Below are 16,083 nucleotides of genomic sequence, written 5' to 3' on the forward strand. Positions count from 1 at the left end.
AACTTTGTAACTCATCACGCGTTGTGCATTAGATGCAATCCACTTTGCTTCTTCCCTAGACCACAAACAAACGTGCCAAAACAATCTGAACTTATCCTCATACAATGATCACACGTGTCTCCATCATTACCACTCATTAGATAATAAACCAACAAACTTGATCGGTTAGGGATTAACAACTAATAGGGTTTATCAGTTACATTGCATAGAAAGGTTTAACCCTATACACCGGTTTATCGGTTCAACTCACAAACATAACACACTAGTGTAAAACATCTTCCACAAAGCTCTTCTTACTGGTTACTAGCTAATATCAAAAACAACAATATCAGAAATAACATGAATACCATTACCGGTTCAATTGACATCAATGACAACATATCATTAATGCAATCTATATGCAAAATGCCAACATTTTGGTCCTCTCTTTCTCTTGAAGTGGATCACCATGTGTGATTTTGGTTCAGAAAGTATATTTTGATTTTGACAGACTTGTTTTAAGCTTTGATGATCTATCTTGTATATAAGGTATTTGAATTTTTGAGTTAAAGAAATGGGAATGAGAGAGAGTGTAGATGATCTGGTGAAGTTCAAAGATTAGAGGAAGTGTGAGCAACAAAGAAGAGTTGTGTTCAAATGATATGCAAGTTCTGTTGTGATGATGATAACTATTTGAGACATAGTGTTGGCAGTTGAGATCAAAGTTGTGTGTGTTGGTGTTGATCACTTGATGCAGAGTTTAAGGACAACTTCATCATCAGGAGATCCTTCTTTTTAGATCATCTTTTTGAATCTTGCCTAAGTGCAGTTAACTTCAAGTTTTGCAAGTCCTCTTTGTATCTTGTCCCATGAGAAGTAAGCCTCGGTGTACAAGTTCAAAGTAATGAACTCTATCTTTGTAATCATTTCATATATAATTGATATATTCTTGTGGGTTAACTCCTACCATGGTTTTTCACTGTTTGGGTTTTCCACATATAAATCTTGATGTTCATGTGTTGGATATGTATTGTTCTTTAATTGCTTTTATGTTGTTGTAATTGTTTGTTTGGACTAATTCACCCCCCCTCTCAATAGTACCTTGGGTTTAACAATTGGTATTAAAGTGTCATTCCTCTTGAGTAAGCTTAACCACTTGAGGTGGATCCAATATGGCACAAGACATTCATTACGAAGTTCCTATCTTTGATGGTACAAATTCTTCATATTGGAAGAAGAGAATGGAGTCACATTTGGAGACATTGCAAAATGGAATTTGCGAGATCATTCAGACTAGATATACAGAGCCACAGGGTGGTGCTAAGACTCTGGATGAGATAAAGTTGAAGGAAGCTAATGCAAAGGCTAGAGCTATAATTATAAGTTGCATAAGTGATTCAATGGTTGGAAGAGTAAAAGGATTGAAAGAATCTAAAGTTGTGTGGAATAAGTTGTGTTTGGCATATGAAGGTGATGCAAAGACAAAGCAAGCTAGGCTGATGAATTTGAAGTAGAAGTATGAGTACTTAAGAATGCTTGAAGATAAAGGAATTGAGAACTATATTCACAGAGTGACTGATCTTGTTGATGGCATTAGAGTTCTCAGAGGATATTTGGAGGAATATGATGTTGTGCATAAGATCTTGTTGACTTTGCCTAAATCCTACAAGCCGCAGAGATCAGGAGAGTAATGATTTGATCAAATATACTATTGATCAACTTATTGGTACCTTAGCAGCCTATGAGATTTCAAAAATGTGGGAAGAGATAAGAGAAAAGAGAGAAGCAACATTTAATGTTTCAAGGTTTGATGATCTAGAAAGTAGTGGAGACTGAGATGAAGTTGAAGCAAATTTTGTGAGAAGATTGCAGTGAGGCATTGGGAAATATAAAGTTATGTTACCTTTGAAATATTTTTCTTGTGGTAGAATTGGACATTATGCTTCTAATTACAAGTGCGAAGAATATTATAAGAGATATGATGACGATGAAAAGAAGAACAAGTTTAGAAGATGAGATTTCAATAGAAAAAGAGAAGGGATTATGCTCTATTGAAGAACATACATCTAAAGATGAAGTAGATAATGACTCGAATGAAGAATCTTTATTTTTTGCAATCAAGGATAAGTAGAGTACTTTGGAGAAATCGAAAGATGAGAAGACTATTAAGATTGCATTGCATGCTAAGATAGAACTGAATACATAGATTATAGACTTTGGATGTTCAAATCATATGACGGGTGACAAAGACGGGTTTATTAATCTAAAGAAATATGATGAAGGATTTGTGAAGTTTGCTGGAAAAGATGATGTAGTTATTCAAGGTATTGGAAGTGTTTCAATTGATAGTAAGCATAAGACTGATGATGTTTATTATGTTGAAGGATTAAGACATAGTTTGTTAAGTGCTATTCAGATGTGTAGAAAAGGGTGTGGATTTTTGTTTAACAATACCAGATGTGTGATTAGAAAGGAGAATACTGGTAAAAGAGTTGCAGATGGAATTAGAAGAGGTGGAAATGTTTACTACAATAAAGATAAAGACAAAAATAAATGTTGTCTAGTGCAAAAGATTGAGATTGTTCTTGCAGCTCCAAAGAAGACAAGGGATCTGAAAGAAAGCAAAGAGAAGGAATCAAATGAAAATGAAGAAGAAGAAGAAGAGGAAGATTTAGTGAAATTTCCTACTAAGTATGTTTAGAAACATCATTCAGAGAATCAAATAATTGAAGATAAAGCAAAAAGTATTCAAACAAGAAGGTAGATTACAGAAGCTCAAGATCAAGCTAATTACAGTTTTCTATCGGTGACTGAGCCAAAGACATATGAAGAAGCAAGAAAAGATGAAAGTTGGGTAAATGCAATGGAAGAAGAATTAAATCAGATTCATAAGAACACGACTTGGAAGTTGGTACCTAGACCAATGGACAAGAATGTAATTGGAACTAAGTGGGTATTCAGAAATAAATTGAATGAGTAAGGAAAGTGAAAAGGAATAAAGTAAGACTCGTATGTAAAGGATATTCTCAAATAGAAGGTATAGACTTTGAAGAAACTCTTGCTCCTATAACAAGGATGGAAGCTATATGCATGCTTCTTGCATTTTCTTCTTATGAGAACTTTAAGGTTTATCAGATGGATGCCAAATCAATATTTTTTAATTGAGATCTAGAAGAAGAAGTTTACATTGAGCAACCACATGGATTTAGATTGACAAAAGTTTTAGATATCATGTGCAGATTGAAGAATGCTTTGTATGGACTTAAATAGACACCTAGAGCCTGGTATGCAAGATTGGATAGGTATTTACTTCAATAGAATTTCAGGAAAGATACAACAGACAATAATATTTATTTCAAGATTGATGGAGATAAGTTGTTGATTGCTATAGTTTATGTTGATGATAGTATATTTGGAGGAAATGATGATCTATATAGAGAATTTACTAAGGAGATACAGAATGAGTTTGAGATGTCAATGATTGGTGATTTGTCTTTCTTTCTCAGGTTGTAAGTTGGTCAATCAAAAAATGGAATCTTTATTTCTTAGAGCAAGTATGTGAAGAAAATGTTGAATAAGTTTAGTTTTCATGATTACAAACCGGTTACTACTCCTTTAACCATTGGGTGCAATTTTAGCAAAGATGATGAGTCTCTGGAAGTTGAAAAAAATAAGTACAAGTTGATGATTGGAGGATTGTTGTATTTGATTACATCCAAACCAAATATCATGCAGGTTGTTTAACTAGTAGCTAGATTTCAAGCGAATCTGAAGGTGACACATGACCAAGCAGTAAAAAGAATTTTTAGATACTTGAAAGAAATAGTAGACTTTGGAATTTGATACAAGAAAGGTGGAGATTTTATTTTGAAAGCCTATTCTAATTTAGATTTCTCTGAAAGTATTGATGTCCGAAAGAGTACTAGTGGTGGTGCATTATTTTTAGGAGATAGATTGGTTTCCTAGTCTAGTAAGAAACAAGATTTAGTTTCCTTATGTACTATTGAAGCAGAGTATATTACAACGACATATTTTTGTACTCAAGTGATGTGGATGAGACAGATTCTTAAGGATATCAAGGTAACATATGATGAAGCAATTCCTATTTTGTGTGACAATACAACTACAATAAACATTTTGAAGAATCTTGTTATGCATTCAAGAACAAAGCATATTTTAATCAGATGTCATTATTTAAGGGAGAAAGTGGCAAAAAAGGAAGTTTGATTGGAATACATTTCTACAAAGGAATAGGTTGTAGATATTTTCACTATGGCTTTGGCAAAGGATTCATTTGAGTTTCTTCGGGAGAAGCTTGGGGTCATTTCCCCTCCTTCTTCTACCTAGGTGCATTATGGGGATGCATCTTTCCAGGGGGAGCTTTCATTCCTATTTCTTTTCCTAGATCAATGCTACGGTTTCTTTCTAGGGGAGAAATGGTGAGTAGTGGTGTGCAGTGTTGTTGTGACCTTTATCCTTGATGGAAAAGGGGGAGAGATTGGAAGAAATTAAGTTGTTAGTTATGGAGAGATTGAGTAATATGTGTTTGAGCAGTTGAGTTGATTGGAAGAAATTGAGTTGTTAGATTTGAAGAGATTGAGTAATATGTTTTAGGAGAGATTGTGTCAGTCCTAATAGAGTTTGAGAGATATGGAGCAGCATTATTCTTCATTGAGTTTTGGTTGAAGTGTAGTGTTATCAAGTGTTGTCATCAATGGCAAAGGGGAAGATTGTTGGAAACATGAGATGATGTGTTGTTGTGGTTGTCATTGATGTCAAACTTGTTGTTTTGGTTTGGTCTGGAATGTTTGTGGTGCAAATTTATCTTGTTGTGTTGTTGGTACAGTTGTTGTGTTGGTTGTTCCAAAACAGATTGGGTCTAGAATTTGTTATCAGTGTTTAATTTTATTGTTATCCTCCTTGGTTATAGTTTTGATATCATGGATATGATGGTTCTAAGGTCCGAAAACATCTTTGTGTTCTCCAAGTGTTGTGGTATTGTCTGTTGCTGGTTGTGATATTCTACGCTTGACCTATGCTTAGGTCTATATATGATTTTTTGAATCATGTTTGATATTTTATGGGTCTCATCATAGCATGCAGAGATCCAAATTTGTTTTATTTGCTTTGAAGAGTTTGTTTTGATCATCAATTTCTTATATGGTTGCATATCATGTGGATATGTTGTTGGTTAAGCTCTGGTGATTGAATATCGATGAATTAATATTTTGAAGATGTGTTTTGGTCCTCTCTTTCTCCTAGAGTGGATCTGTGTGTGTGTGTTTGGTTTGGAAAGTATATTTTCATTATGGCCAACTTGTTTTAAAGTTTAATGATCTATCTTGTATATAAGGCATTTGAATGTTTGCATTAGAGAAATGGGAATGAGAGAGAGTGTAGATGATGTGGTGAAGTGCAAATATTATAGGAAGTGTGAGCAACGAAGAAGAGTTGTGTTTCAAATGATATGCAAGTTGTGTTGTGACTATGATAGAGAGTTGAGATAGAGTGTTGGTAGTTGAGATCAAATTTGTGTGTGTTGATGTTGGTCGCTTCATGCAGAGTTCAAGAACAACTTCATGACCAGGAGATCCTTCTTTTCAAATCATTTTTGTGTATCTTGCCTTGAGTGCAGTTATATTCATGTTTTTCAAGTCCTCTTTGTATCTTGTCCCATGAGCAATTATCCTCGGTGTACAAGTTCAAAGCAATCAGCTCTATATTTGTAATCATTTCATATATAGTGGATATATTCTTGTGGGTTAACTCCCACTGTGTTTTTCCCTTGTTTGGGTTGTCCATGTATAAATTATGGTGTTCATGTGTTGGATATGTATTGTTCATTAATTATTTATGATCTACGGTAATTGTTTGTTTGGATTGATTCACCCCCACCCCCCCCCCCCCCCCCCACTCTTAGTCTTGCCTTGGGTTCAAAAACATAAATATGATTTATTACTTATAAAGACATGTGTCTTAATCCTATGCAATAAGATAGCTAAAGTGAAAATTATTATATGACATGGGACATTATCATAAAATGTCAAAAGAAAAAAAAAGATCTTATTAGAACTAACACCTTCTAGAAAGATTCCCTAGGACATAATTCGACTTAAGCATGTGAATAGGACCCGCTAGTGAACTAGTTTAGGAGGTGATCCCATAATAGTGTGTCTGACTTTTAGGACGTCCTAATTTTGCATGAAATCACATATTTTTTAGAAAATATTTTATGTAAGCCTTGAGAGGCTGCATTTAAAATATTTGAATTAAGGAAGGTTAGATAAAACCCCCTTAGAACAAAGCCCCTTGGATAGAAGCCATCTAGTTTGAAATCATAAACAATGGAGTCTCCTTTGCACCTATCAAAATGCTGACAAAAAACCACATTCACTTTATCTTTTGGGGGATCAAATGAATTAATTTTTAATTGATGTTTTGAAAGTATATATCCCTTATAATAAGCTTTCCAAAAAGTATAATTTCTAATATATTCAATTTGATTATTAAATTTATTTTTTATTTCTTTTGAATGTAGGTTTTGTTGGAAAGATAAGTTATGTTGTCATTGATGTCAAACTTGTTTGTCTTAATATGATCTGGTTTGGATATGGTCTTGTATGTTATCATTGATGTCAAACGAGCTGGTGTGAATATAGTCTTGTATCTTTTCATTGATGCCAAACTTGTTGGTCTTAATATAGTCTTATGTTGTGCAAACTACAGTTGGTGATAGGTGTATTGTTCAAATGCTGTCATGACGGTTCCTCTATTGTTTACTATTGTTTAAGGGTGTCATACATTGGTGTTGTTGTTGAGTTTTATTGGTGCCTCAGTTGAAGTTTGTTGTGGAAGATGATCAAAGGTGTATGATGTCAATATGTGTTGTTTTGTGTTGTTGTTGAGTTTGATTAGTGCCTTAGTTAAAGTTTGTTGTGGAAGATGATCAAAGATGTATGATATTAATGTGTTGCTTGGTGTTTCTATTGAGTTTGAGTTGAGGTTGTGTTGTCATTTTTGTTAAAGTAAGTTATATAAAGTTGTATCAGATGTTAAGTGCTATTGAGTGTTCAAATGTTGTCATATTGTCTGGTGAAGATGTTGTGCTTACATGAGGAGTTTCAAGAAGATTAGTGTAGCAGAAGTTTCAATATGCTAAAAAGAGTATTTAATTCCCCAGTAGAAGAATGGTTTGATTTGGGTTTTGAAGATAATGGTGTATGGACTTGGATATAATGTAATTTTTTATGAATGATATACAATCAAGTTTGTTGGTCCTTTGGTTGCTCAGATGATGAGACTAACTGTATCTATTCTCTGATAGTGAGAGTGTCTATTAGACTGGTCCAAAATTTATTCGGTGACTTTTGGATATGTAAATTCAAGTGTTGTAGGTTGGAATGCATGCTTATTTGGTTTGTCCAATGTTCTAGTTTGAACCTCCAGCATTGTTTTTGTCCTACATGTGAGCTATGTTGGATTGTGCTTGGTATGGTCAGTTGTCTTGCATCTCAGTGTGTCTAGATGGATTATCTTGTTTGGATCATGGCTTTTTGGTCTAGATATGAAATGGAGGTTGAGTTGGAATATTTTTTGGGTCTCATCATGGTGTGTGGAGATCCACAATAGGTAATTTTCAATGGAAGATGCTTTTGGACCAACTGGTTCCTAAGTTTTATTGTTTATCTACATGTTTCATTTGGAACTGACTTTGGAAGATGTGTTAGAGTATGTGACTTGGTGGAATCAACCTAGAGGGATGTGTGGTGTTGTTTTTGGGTCCCCTCTTTCTCTTGGAGTGGATCGCATTGGATATTGTTGGTCTAAATGGCCTAGTTTATGTAATTCTGTATACTCTATTTTGGGTCGACCTAATTGAGAGTTTTAATGAATATATTTGTATATAAGGATGAGTAAATGTGTGTGTTGACATGTACAAATTATATGGGATGTGTTTCAAATGATGCAATGTGAATGTGAATGTGAATGATATGCAAACATATTTGATTAAAAAGGTGCATGTCAATTAGTTGAGAAGAGCTTTGACAATGTTCAGTAACAAGGTTTGAGATCAGATGTATTTGCCATGATACTGGACACTTGACACAAAGATTCAAGGTTAATTTCATGATCAAGAGATCCTATTTATTTTTAGTTCAGCTATTCCTATTGAAATACAATGTGTGTCTCTTGGCAACACTTTGTATCTTTCCCTGAAGCAAAGAGTTTTAGTTGTGCAAGTCCTTTGTATCTTTCCCTAAGGTTGTGCGCCTTAACTAGCAAGTTCAGAGTAGTGTGCTCTCTAGCTTGTGGCCTAATTATTGTAATCATTTATATTTATATTGTGAGTGCGATTCTCGCTGTAGTTTTTCCCTGATTGGGTTTTCCACATGAATTTGGTATTTATGAGTTGATTGTGTTTTATGCTTTCATGATTTCATAAAAGTAATATGTTAGTAGTGTTTTGAAGTTTAATAGATCAAAAATAAATTTATGTTAGAGATTTAGACTAATCACCCCCCATTATCAACCATGTTGTGTGTTCAAAAAATGGTATCCAAGATTGGTTCCTTTTTTAGAAGCTTAATGGCTTGAGGGAAATCTGGAATGGTGGAGGATTTGAATTTCAAAACACTAAGATTTTAAGGTAAAAGTTACTCTTATTGGAAAGAGAGAATGTAATTTCACTTGGAGTATGTACCGAAGGAAATATGGGAAATTATCAAGACTGGTTATACTGCTCCATAGCATGGTCCTCCATAGATTTTGATTGAGATAAAAGATTTTGAGAATTATACAAAGGCTAGGGTTGCTATTTTTAGTTGCTTAAGTGATGAAAATTTTGGCAGGGTTGTTGGATTGAAAACTGCTAAAGAAATTTGGGACAAGCTGAGAAGTATATAATTTGAAGTCAAAGCAAGCTAAATTAACAAATATGAAGAAAAAAATTGAGAGCATAAGGATGTCTAAATATGAGTGCATTTGAAGGTTATGTACATAGGGTAAATGAAGTTGTAAATGCTATAAAAGGTATTGGCCAACAAGTAGAAGGAAGCAATGATGTGAGAAAAGTGTTGTTGACACTACCTAAACCCTACAAGTCTAAGAGGTTTGCTATTGAGGAGAGTCATGATCTAGATAAGTACACATTGGACCAACTCCTTTATTCACTATCTATTTTTGAGATTTATGAAATGGATGATATTATAAAGGAAAGGAGTGAAGCGGTATTAAATGTTTTAAAGAAGCTTGAAGATGAACCAAAAGCAAGTGAAGAGATGGATGAGCTTGAAACAAATTTTGTAAGAAGACTGAAAAGGGGAACTATAAACTACAAACGTGTGTGACCTCTAAAATGCTTTAATTTTGGTAAAATTGGTCTATATACTTCTAGATGTATGTATAAGGAAGATTACAAAAGATCTAATGATGATGAATGGATAGATACAAAAGTAGTGATAGAAATAAGTAGACAGATGATAGAGATAGAGGGGGGGGGAAATTGTTCAATAGAGACACACTTATTTGAAGATGATGATGGTGATGATTTAAATATATAATTCTTGTTCTTGGAACAAGGGAGAAGGATAAAGGAAGGTTTGGAAGACCAAAAAATATGAAGAACAATGCAAACCTTGTAGAAGAAAAGGATTCTTTACATGGTAAAGTTAAACTGAAGGCTTGGATCATTGACTCCTATTTCTCAAACCATATGGCAGGTGATAAAGGGAAGGTCATTAACCTTGATAAATGTGATGGTGGATCAATGAAATTTAAAGAAGAGGAAGCTACACCTATTTGTGGAAAATGAAGCATTATAATTGATGGTAAGAGTAAGACTAAAGATTTTTACTATGTTAAATGTTTGAGACATAATTTGTTCAGTGTAAGCTAGATGTGCAATAAAGGTTATGAGGTAATATTTAAAGAGTCTGAATGTGAAATTAGAGAAGGATGCATTGAGAGATTAGTTGTAGAAGTGATGAGAGAAGATGGAAATGTCTACCATGTGAAAGATAATAGTGGAAGCAACTATGTGTTGAGGCAAGTTTGTGGAGAATGGAATTAGATTGAGACTACACTTGAACTTGAGAATGAGGTTATTCTTGTTGATGTAGAAGAAGAGAAAGTTCAAAAAGTTCAATGTTGGATAAAGATAGTTGAAGAGGATATGAATCAAATAGAGGAAAGTCAGACATTAGAACATGTACCTAGAGCGGTAAACAAGAGGGGGACAAAAATGAAGAGGATAATCACAAGCAGGCTGAATAAAGATGATAAAGAAAATGAAAAGATAAAAAGTGAATTAAATCAAGATGAACTTACTATGGTTCAAAACAAAACAAATTTTAGGAAGTGTTATGCTCAAAATAGGTACTCATCATCTTTCAATGGTGATTGTTTTGCATGTAATAAATTTGGACATAAAATAAGTGAGTGCAAAAATCAAAAGAGATCACATTCATTCAATAAACAATGTTATGCTTGTAATAAGTTTGGTCATAAAGCTAATGTGTACAGAAGTAAAAATAATATGGGATGGAAATATGAATGCAAGGTATGGTAGGAATGTTTAGTCCTTCAAGGGATATTGCTATAGTTGCAGTATGTATGGGCATAAGACCATTAAGTGCTAGTCTAATAGAAGATTCAAAAGGACTGGTGATTGTAGAATAAATGGAAGTGGAGTACAACAAGGTTCGGTATGCTATAATTATAACAAGATTGGGCATATTTCTAAGTATTGCAGAGAAAGGAACGAGAAGTCTACTAATCCAAAAAAGAAGGTTGATCTTAAAGAGAAGTTGAAGATACTATATATGAAGAAATCAAATGAAGATACACTTATGAATGGATCTACACCCATGGTTGGTGTTGACTCTTCTGGCAACTAAGAACAATGTTGTGTATGGGGGGAGATCTGCTTGGAATTCTTCTGAACCCCCTTAAAGACTTGGGTACTAAATTTTATTCACCATTATTGCTTAGGAAGCTTGTGTTCGAATGTGAGTTTTTCATGAAGATGTAGAATAGGTGACCCGGATATGGAATCAATCTGTAAGTATATAATAGAAGAAGTTTAGATGGTGATAGAGTGATTTTGAGGATTATAATTCAATGTTATTATCTATTGTTGAAGCAAAATACTTTGTGGCAGTTCTTTGTGGTACTCATGAGATAAATCATTAAGTAGGAGACTCAAAGCTTATCTCCTATCTCTTGGATTGCTTTGGTGGCTACTCTTAGGGGGGATCAGTGTAATATATGTTTCCTCAATTTCAGGAAAGTGATTGCAGATGAGAGTTGTCCTCGTCAAGGGGAGTAGTGCATGTATCTATATAAGAGAACGTGCCAAGATAAAATATTTCAGAGGAATATTACAAAGAGGGAGAGAGCTCCAAATGAAGGTGACTATTTTCAAATGTTTTCCCTTTGTCTTTGATGTCAAAGGGGGAGAGATTTCAGTAGAAGATGATACAAGTGTCATCATCAATGACAAGCTGAGATTGTTGTAAATTTGAGCTATATTGCCATTGATGTCAAACTTGTTGGTCCAAATGTGGTCTAGTTCATATATAGTCTTTTATGTTGTCATTGATATCAAACTTGTTAGTTTGAATACGGTCAGATCCAAATATACTCTTGTATGTTGTCATTGATGTAAAACTTGTTGGTTCAGATGTGGTCTAGTCTGGATATAGTCTTGTGCTATGAAAATTATAGTCGGTGATAATTGGTGATAGGTGAGTTGTTTAGATGTTGTCATGAAGGTTTCTCTATTTTATACTCTTGATTAAGGGTGTCAAAAATTGGTTTTGTTGATGAGTTTGATTGGTACCTCAGTTGAAGTTTGTTGTGGAAGATGATTAGAGATGTATGATGTTAATATGTGTTTCTTGGTGTTCCTGTTGAGTTTGATTAGTGCCTCAGTTGAAATTTGTTGTGGAAGATGGTCAAAGATGTATGATATCAATATGTGTTTCTTAGTGTTACTATTGAGTTTGAGTTGAGTTTGTGTTGCCATTGTTGTTACAGTAAGATATACAAAGTTGTAGCAGATGTTTACTGGTATTAAGTTTTCAGATGTTGTCACATTACTTGGTGAAGATGTTGTGCTTACATGAGGATTTTATGGAAGATCAATGTAGCAAAAGTTTCAATATGTAGGAAAGAGTATTCAATGCCCCAATGAAAGAATTTTTTGATCTGGATTATGAAGAGTATGGTGTGTGGACTTGGATATAATGTTAATATTCTATGAATGATGTACCATCAAGCTTGCAAGTCCTCTAGTTACTCGGATGATGAGATTAGTTGATGTTGTAGTCTGGTCTAAAATTTGATTGGTGTCTTTTAGATATGTGAATTCAAGTGTTGTAGTTTGGAGGACATGCTTATTTGGTTAGTGTGGTGTTCTAGTTCAAATCTTTAGTGTTGTTTTTGTTTCACATGTGAGTTATGCTAGTTTGTGCTTGGTATGGTCAGTTGTGTTGGTTCTTAGTGTGCTCAGATGGATTATCTTGTTTGGATCATGATTTTTTGGTTAGGATATGCATTGGAGGTTGAGTTGGAATATTATTTTGGGACTCATCATGGTGTGTGTAGATCTGCATTAGGTAATTTACATTAGAAGATGCTTTAGGCCCAACTAGTTTTTGGTTTCTGAGTTTTTTTGTTTATCTACACATTTCATTTGGAATTGGCTTTGGAAGATGAGTTACGGTATGCGGCTCTTTGTAATCAACTTAGAGGGATGCATAGTGTTTTTTTGGGGTCCCCTCTTTCTCCTGGAGTGAACTGCATTGGATATTATTGGTTCAGACAACCTAATTTATGTAATTTTGTATACTCTATTTTGGTTCGACCTAATTTAGTGTTTTAATGAATATCTTTATATAAGGATGAGTAAATGTTTGTGTTGAGATGTATAAATGAGTTTGAAATGATGTGATGTGGATGCGAATGATATGGAGATAGATTTGATTAAAAAGTGTGTGATACTTAGTTGAGAAGAGCCTTGATAGTGTTTTATTATAGAGTTTGAGGTCATGTGTATTTTTCTGTTATATAGTTCAAATAATTGGAAGACAACTAAGAGGGGGGCTGAATTAGATGTCACCAGATTACCAGAACCTTAAGTAGTTAAAACTTTAATACCGAAACCCAAAATATCAATACCAAAATGCATAAACCAAATATCGAAATAGCAGATAAGCCAATTAAGTATAAACAATAATCAGAGAATAAATACCATCCACATGACACCAAGATTTGTACGTGGAAAACCTGGTAAAGGGAAAAACCACAATGGGAAGCCTACCCATGGTCAATTAATACTTTTGCAGTAAGTATGTGAATTACCATTGAGGGGCCTACACTTGCAAGAAGGCCAACAACCTAGAGCACACTGCTCATCACAAAAGGAGTCTCACTGACTACATAAAAATCCAAACTATAATCCGAAAGAAAGAATGAACTGCAAAGATAGCATCTTGTATGCCTGAATACAGTTCCGGTTAAGCTCAATACTAGATGACTAAATCCTCTTACATAAACCCAACTCAATCTCCAATGATCGACCAAATCCTTTGCCTGGATAATTATTACATTATTCGCTCATACACATCCTCACATATCTCATGCCATATGATCTACAATGAGATCTTACATCATATATATACAAACCCTCGACCATAAACAATAATGTCGGCCACTAGACAATAAAACAATTACATAATTACAAAAAATGTCAACCTAAGACCAAACAAATAATATCCAACCCATAAGACATCTCATAAACACATCAAGAGGTCCAATCCACGCGTTACATTAAGTCGGTCCATAACCTAGACAATATCAGGACCCAATATAGGTCCACACATGCTAAAGCAATGATCCCACTCAACCAAGTCTCAAACATGATCACCATCAGCATCTTGAATCTCTACTAGAATTAGCACCAACACCACTTATGTATAACATCAAAGATCTTCAACAAAGCTCTATCGGTGAAAACCTCGTCGGAACAACAAACCAAGCTTACCAGCATACAGGATAGCATTTGATCACTAGATCAAAATAAACTGACTGAACATGAGCATGAATAAGCCAATTTCATAACCCAAACATACTGGAGCATACCAAATCATGATGATCCAATCCAACCAGAAACCAACAAACCTACCGGGACTAGAAGGATACCGGTAAAGCAGCCAAAATAGCTAGTGTTGACATCAATGACAAAACATCAATGCAACACATAATCAATTCCTCCAAATGGCCAACATTTTTCATGATATCAAACACTTGACATAAATATTCAAGGTGAATTTCATGATCAGGAGATACTATTCATTCTTAGTTTAGCTATTCTTGCCACAAGACAATGTGTCTCTCTTGGTAGCTGTTTGTATCTTGCTTTGAAGTAGTGAGTTTCAAGTGTGCAAGTCCTTTGTATCCTGCCCTAAGGTTGTGTGCCTTATCTAGTAAGTTTGGAGTAGTGTTCTCCCCAGCCTGTGGCCTAATAATTTTAATCATTTATATTTATAATTTGAGTATGATTCTCACTATAGCTTTTCCCTTCTTGGGTTTTCTATGTAAATCTGGTGTTGATGAGTTGATTATGTTTAATGTTTTCATAATTTCATTTAAGTAATATGTTAGCAGTGGTTGGAAGTTTAATAGATCAAAAATAAAGAAGTGTTATAGATCTAAACTGATTCACCCCCCCTCTCAATCCTTTTGTGTGTTCAACAAGTTTTTCATAGAACATTAAGGTTTTTTTTTTACATGTGGAAAAATAAGAAAATAGAGATTTTTTTATAAAAAACATATGTTCACTAGGCATGGCAATGACTTAGGCATGGGGATACACTCATATCCATGCCCACCATTACTAACACTAGGGTGATTCAGTTCTTCCTCCAAAAGTTGTGATATATCAAAATCATGAGGTAATCTAGCACCATCCTGAAGTAGCATGTATAAATAACGTTGGAGATCCTTGCTTAAAACCATGTCAAATATTTCATTGAACCTAGCATTGGACATAGGATCTTGAAAATATGTTGATGTTAAGGACTCATTGTCTAAATCTTGTACATTATTGTGGTTATCAAAAGATCTAGTGTTATAAAATTATTTTTCATTATAAGTTTTTGTATCCATGTCCTGAGATCTTGGAGCTTCTTTAGATTGTTTTCTAAATATTTGGGCTCAAGTTTAAACCATGAAATGGAAAGGAATTGACTTGGATGAAATGGAAAGGAATGACAAGGTTGATTATGAGAGCTAAGATAATGACAATGATGGGAATAATGTATAAAACTGTCTTGCAAGATCCTAAGATGATGTTCAAAATGGTATGATTAGGACTATGATAGATAGCCACAAATCGATAACTTAAGCAAGGTATGGCTTCTTAGGAGATGAAAAATTCTAATAGGTAAGTTGACCCAACTCAATAGACTAAGATGATACTCAAGATGATAAATCTTAGAATGTGGGAACCACCTAGTGATGTTAAGATATATTGCAAGATATGTAAGGACAACAAAATAACTTTTGACTTCTTAAGGAAGATGGGATGTTTTTGAATAAGTAGAAGTCTGAAGATGTTTGAAAATGGAAAGAAAGCAATAGAAAACTAATGGTTAACTAACTGGGAATCTTAAAGAATCGGCCTAGAAGCTCTTTCAATCTTTGTAACCATAAATGGAGTAAGAAACCGCAAATGCATCAGAAAGTGTCACTAACGCAATAACAGAGTTCAAAAATGAGTTTTCCAATTTATAAAATATTTAGCAAAATTATCCAAACATGTGGTAAGAGTGTCCAAATACATAGTAATATGTTGCAAGTACATCATAAAATGTTTAAGATATGCAATGAAATTGTTCAAATATGTGGAAAAATTAACTAGATACATGACAAAATTAGCCCCAGATCAATAAAAAGTGTCAAAAACATGTTTCTGATAAAATTGTTTGTCCAAACCTAATTTATGATTTGTAAATATTCAAGTGCGACCAGATCTTATTGTTTAAATGTTTGTTGTGGCAAGAAAACATTGCAAAAAATAATACACAATGGTTGTTGTGTGAT

The sequence above is a fragment of the Cryptomeria japonica genome, chromosome 11 (assembly GCF_030272615.1).
Source record: "Cryptomeria japonica chromosome 11, Sugi_1.0, whole genome shotgun sequence".
Taxonomy (NCBI): domain Eukaryota; kingdom Viridiplantae; phylum Streptophyta; class Pinopsida; order Cupressales; family Cupressaceae; genus Cryptomeria; species Cryptomeria japonica.